Raw genomic sequence first — 6,197 nt, 5'->3', positions numbered from 1 at the left:
GAGGATACAGGGAGAGGATACGGGGGAGAGGATACTGGGGAGAGGATACTGGGCAGAGGATAGGGGGAGAGGATACGGGGAGGGGATACAGAGGGAGAGGATACGGGGAGAGGATACAGGGGAGAGGATACGGGGAGAGGATACAGGGGAGAAGATGTGGGGAGAGGATACGTGGGAGAAGATACAAAGGGAGAGGATACAGAAGAGAGGATACATGGGAGAGGATAAAGAGGGAGAGGATACGGGTGAGAAGATACAAAGGGAGAGAATACAGAAGAGAGGATACAGGGGAGAGGATATGGGGAGAGGATATGGGGAGAAGATACAAAGGGAGAGGATATGGGGAGAGGATACGGGGAGAGGATACAGAGGGAGAGGATACAAAGGGAGAGGATACTCGGGAGAAGATACAGGGAGAGGATACAGGGAGAAGATACAGGGAGAGGATATGGGGAGAGGATACTGGGGAAAGGATACGGGGAGAGGATACAGGGGGAGACGATACAGGGGAGACGCTACAGAGGAGAGGATACAGGGAGAGGATACGGGGAAGAGGATACTGGGGAGAGGATAGGGGGAGAGGATACGGGGAGACGATACAGAGGAAGAGGATACGGGGGGAGAGGATACGGGAAGAGGAAACAGGGGAGAGGTTACAGGAGAGAGGATACAGGGGAGAGGATATGGGGAGAGGATACAGGGGAGAGGATACGGGGAGAGGATACAGGGGAGAAGATGTGGGGAGAGGATACGTGGGAGAAGATACAAAGGGAGAGAATACAGAAGAGAGGATACAGGGGAGAGGATATGGGGAGAGGATATGGGGGAGAAGATACAAAGGGAGAGGATATGGGGAGAGGATACGGGGAGAGGATACAGTGGGAGAGGATACAGAGGGAGAGGATACAAAGGGAGAGGATACTCGGGAGAAGATACAGGGAGAGGATACAGGGAGAAGATACAGGGAGAGGATATGGGGAGAGGATACTGGGGAAAGGATACAGGGAGAGTATACAGGGGAAAGGATACATGGGGAGGGATACAAAGGGAGAAGATATAGGGAACATGATACGGGAAGAGGATACGGGGAGAGGATACGGGGAGACGATACAGTGGGAGAGGATAGTGGGGAGAGGATACGGGGAGAGGATACAGGGGAGAGGATACAGGAGAGAGGATACAGGGGAGAGGATACTGGGGAGAGGATACTGGGGAGAGGATACAGGGGGAGAGGATATGGGGAGAGGATATGAGGAGAGGATATGGGGAGAGGATACAAAGGGAGAGGTTACAGGGGGAGAGGATACAGGGGAGAAGATACTGGGAGAGGATACAGGGGAGAGGATACAGGAAAGAGGATATAGGAGAGAGGATACAGGGGAGAGGATACAGGGAGAGGATACAGGGGGAGCGGATACAGGAAAGAGGATGCGGGGAGAGGGTACAGGGGAGAGGATACAGGGGAGAGGATATGGGGAGAGGATACAGGGGAGAGGATACAGAGGGAGAGGATACAGAGGGAGAGGATATGGGGAGAGGATATGGGGGAGAAGATACAAAGGGAGAGGATATGGGGAGAGGATACGGGAAGAGGATACAGAGGGAGAGGATACAAAGGGAGAGGATACTCGGGAGAAGATACAGGGAGAGGATACAGGGAGAAGATACAGGGAGAGGATATGGGGAGAGGATACTGGGGAAAGGATACAGGGAGAGTATACAGGGGAAAGGATACACGGGGAGGGATACAAAGGGAGAAGATACAGGGAACATGATACGGGAAGAGGATACGGGGAGAGGATACGGGGAGACGATACAGAGGGAGAGGATAGTGGGGAGAGGATACGGGGAGAGGATATGGGGGAGAAGATACAAAGGGAGAGGATATGGGGAGAGGATACAGGGGGAGAGGATATGGGGAGAGGATATGAGGAGAGGATATGGGGAGAGGATACAAAGGGAGAGGTTACAGGGGGAGAGGATACAGGGGAGAAGATACTGGGAGAGGATACAGGGGAGAGGATACAGGAAAGAGGATATAGGAGAGAGGATACAGGGGAGAGGATACCGGGAGAGGATACAGGGGGAGCGGATACAGGAAAGAGGATGCGGGGAGAGGGTACAGGGGAGAGGATACAGGGGAGAGGATATGGGGAGAGGATACAGGGGAGAGGATAAGAGGGAGAGGATACAGAGGGAGAGGATGCAAGGGAGAGGATACTGGGGAGAGGATACAGGAGAGAGGATACAGAGGGCAAGGATATGAGTGGAGATGATACAGGGGAAAGGAAACGGGGAGAGGATACAGGGGGAGACGATACAGGGGAGACGCTACAGAGGAGAGGATACAGGGAGAGGATACAGGGAAGAGGATACAGGGAGAGGATACAGGGGAGAGAATACATGGGAGAAGATACGGGGAAACGATACAGGGGGAGAGGATATGGGGGAGAAGATACAAAGGGAGAGGATACAGGGGTGTGGATACGGAGGGAAAGGATATGAGGGGAGAGGGTACCAGGGGAGACGATACAGGAGAGAGGATACGGGGAGAGGATACAGGGGGAGTGGATACAGGGGGTGAGGATACGGAGGAGAGAGGATATGAGGGGAGAGGATACAGAGGAGAGAGGATATGAGGGGAGACGATATGGGGAGAGGATACAGAGGGAGAGGATACAGGGTAAGAGATTACTGGGGAGGGGTTATGCAGAAAGGATACTGTGGGGTGAGGATACGGAGGGGAGAGGATACGAGGGAGTGGATACAGAGGGAGAGGAAATGTGGGGAGAGGATATGATTGGAGAGGATATGATGAAAGGGAACACCGTGGGAACACGTCAAGAAATAAAGAAAGAAGTTGCATTCATATAGTGCCTATTACAAACTCCAGCCCTATCTTTTCCAGCTCTGTATCTCCTTCGGTAGATGATTAATAGTCAGGCCAGGACAACCGGTGATGGATAAATAATGGGGCCTTGCTACTTGCATCCATATTCCAAGTACAATAATGATCTGTATTTATATATCACCTTTAAGATGTGATAAATTCCCACAGGTTTTCAAAGAAGTGACAGTCAAATGCAACATAAAATCAATCACATTGAGGTAAGTTTGGGGCAGGTTTGGTTCAGACAAAGATCTGGGACTTGGGGAGGAGTAAGAGGTGGAGATGGTGAGATCTTAGGGAGAGAATTCCAGAACTAAGGATCCAGGGAGGCATCAGAGGTAGTCGAGAGGCCAGAATTGGAAGATCACAGATGTTGTAGAGAGTTCCAAGGCTGGAGAAGATTATAAAGATGGGAACACCATGCAGAAAATTAAAAACAAAGATAGAAATTTTAAATAGAGAGGCTGTTCAACTGACAGCCAATGTAGACCAGCAAGCCCAGAGGAAATAGGTGAACAGGACTTGGTGCAAGTTAAGAAATATTCAAAGTTTTATATGAGCTCCGGTTTGTGGAGAATCAACATATTTCAAGCATTTGGTGTTCGCTCCAATTCACACTTGGCTGTTATGCATCTTCCACTAAAACGGTGGCTGTGTGTTAAAAATATTTAATGAGACATAAGACTTTTTGAGACATTCTGACATCACGTTATATAAAACCACATGTGTTCCTTTATTGAGCTGATTTAACCCATTTGTTACCAGAAGTCACATGACACCAGGTTATAGTCCAACAGGTCTATTTGAAGTCACAAAGTTTCAGAGTGCTGCCCCTTCATCAGGTGAGGTGAGAGAGTAGCGCACAGGCACATAATTTGAAGGCAAAGAGCTCAATGGGCAGAGGATCAAAAAAATCACATAAATGGTGTGAGTGGAGTGATGATAGGCTGAATAATAAGTCTCTGCAGGTGATCAAAAGTGTCAGACAGTGTGAGTAAAGTGCAAACAGCTGAATAGCAAGGGAAGGGATGGCCTGTAATCTGATTAATTGAGGCAGAGAGATAATTATAAAAAATGAAAAATAACCTAGTGGTGGAAACAAACCAAATGACTGGAAGAGTATGATAGGGATAAGAGTCACATACTGAGAGTCTAACCAAAGTAACAAGCAATCCAAAACAGTACAAGCTAATTAAGGGAGAGAGACCATAACAAGATGATGGTGTCATAACAGAACATAAGTTGCTCATGTTGTACCCCTGTACAAGAAGGGTAGTAGGGATATTCCGAGTAACTACAGAGCAGTGAGCCTGACATCAGGGGTGGGAACATTGCTGGAGAAGGTACTGAGGGATAAAACCTACTTATATTTGGAAAAGAATGGGCTTATCAGTGATAGGCAACATAGTTTTGTGCGGGGGAGATTGTGCCTTACAAATTTAATATTGTTCTTTGAGGAAGTGACCAAGTTGATGGATGAAGGAAGGGCCGTAGATGTCATATACATGGACTTTAGTAAGGCATTTGATAAGGATCCCCGTGGTAAACTAATGGAGTTCTTTGAGGAGGTGACAAGACAGGTCGACGAAGGTCGAGCAGTGGATGTGGTGTATATGGACTTCAACAAGGCATTTGATAAGGTTCAACTAGGAGACAGTGAGGACTGCAGATGCTGGAGACCAGAGTTGAAAAGTGTGGTGCTGGAAAAGCGCAGCAGGCTAGGCAGCATCCGAGGAGCAGGAGAATCGACGTTTTGGGCATAAGCCCTTCTTCAGGAATGAGGCTGGTTTGCCAAGTGGGTTGAGATAAAAGGTGGGGGAGTGGAATTTGGGGGAGGGGTGCTGGGAATACGATAGGTGGAAGGAGGTGAGGATGAGGGTGAGGGTGATAGGCCAGAGAGGGGGTGGGGGCAGAGAGGTCAGGAAGAAGATTGCAGGTCAAGAGGGCGGTGCTGAATCCAAGGGTTGGGACTGAGATAAGGTGGGGGGAGGGGAAATGAGGAAGCTGGAGAAATCTGATAAGGTTCCCCATGATAGACTCATTCCTAAAGTCAGGGGGTATGGGATACAGGGAGATTTGGCTCTTTGGATTCAGAATTGGTTGGCTGGCAGAAGGCAGAGAGTGGTTGTAGATGGAAAGTATTCTGCCTGGAGGTCAGTGTTGAGTGGTGTCCCGCAGGGCTCTGTTCTTGTGCCTCTGCTCTTTGTAGTTTTTATAAATGATTTGGATGAGGAGGTTGAGGGGTGGGTTAGTAAATTTGCAGAAGACACAAAGATTGGAGATGCCATTGATAGTATAGAGGGCTACTGCAGGCAGCAGTGCGACATAGACAGGATGCAGAGCTGGGCTGAGAAATGGCAGATGGCGTTCAACCTGAATAAATGCGAAGTGATGCATTTTGGAAGGCCGAACTCAAATGTTGAATATAGGATTAAAGACAGGATTCTTGGCAGTGTGGAGGAACAGAGGGAGCTTGGTGTTCAAGTACATAACTCCCTCAAAGTTGCCACCCAAGTGGATAGGGTTGTTAAGAAAGCATATGGTGTTTTGGCTTTCATTAACAGGGGAATCGAGTTTAAGAGCCGTGAGGTTTTGCTGCAGCTCTACAAGTCCCCGGTGAGATCACACTTGGAATATTGTGTCCAGTTCTGGTCGCCCTACTATAGGAAAGATACAGAGGCTTTGGAAAGGGTGCAAAGAAGGTTTACCAGGATGCTGACTGGACTGGAGGGCTTGCCTTATGAAGAGAGGTTGACTAAGCTTAGACTTTTCTCTCTGGAGAGAAGGAGGAAGAGAGGTGACCTGATCGAGGTGTACAAGGTAATGAGAGGCTTAGATAGAGTCAATAGCCAGAGACGTTCCCCAGGGCAGGATTGACTGGCACGAGAGGTCATAGTTTTAAGATATTAGGAGAAAGGAATAGAGAGGATGTCAGAGGAAGATTCTTTACGCAGAGAGTTGTGAATGCATGGAATGCGTTGCCAGCGGTGATGGTGGAAGCAGAGTCATTGGGGACATTTAAGCACCTACTGGACATGCACATGGTTAGCAGTGAGTTGAGGGGTACGCAGGTTAAGTTATTTTATTTTATATTACAATTAATCCTCGGCACAACATCGTGGGCCAAAGGGCCTGTTCTGTGCTGTACTTTTCTATGTTCTATGTTCTGTGACATGAAGATTGGTGGAGTAGCAGAAAACATAGTAGACTGTCAAAGAAGACAGGAGAATATAGATAGACTGGAGAGTTGGGCGGAGAAGTGGCAGATGGAGTTCAATCCAGGCAACTGTGAGGTGATGCATTTAGG

The sequence above is a fragment of the Chiloscyllium plagiosum genome, unplaced genomic scaffold (genome assembly GCF_037043375.1).
Source record: "Chiloscyllium plagiosum isolate Xiang-an unplaced genomic scaffold, Cpla_swu_hap1 HiC_scaffold_26, whole genome shotgun sequence".
Lineage (NCBI taxonomy): Eukaryota > Metazoa > Chordata > Chondrichthyes > Orectolobiformes > Hemiscylliidae > Chiloscyllium > Chiloscyllium plagiosum.
The sequence above is the reverse complement of the archived record's forward strand: the minus strand, read 5'-3'. Positions refer to the sequence as shown.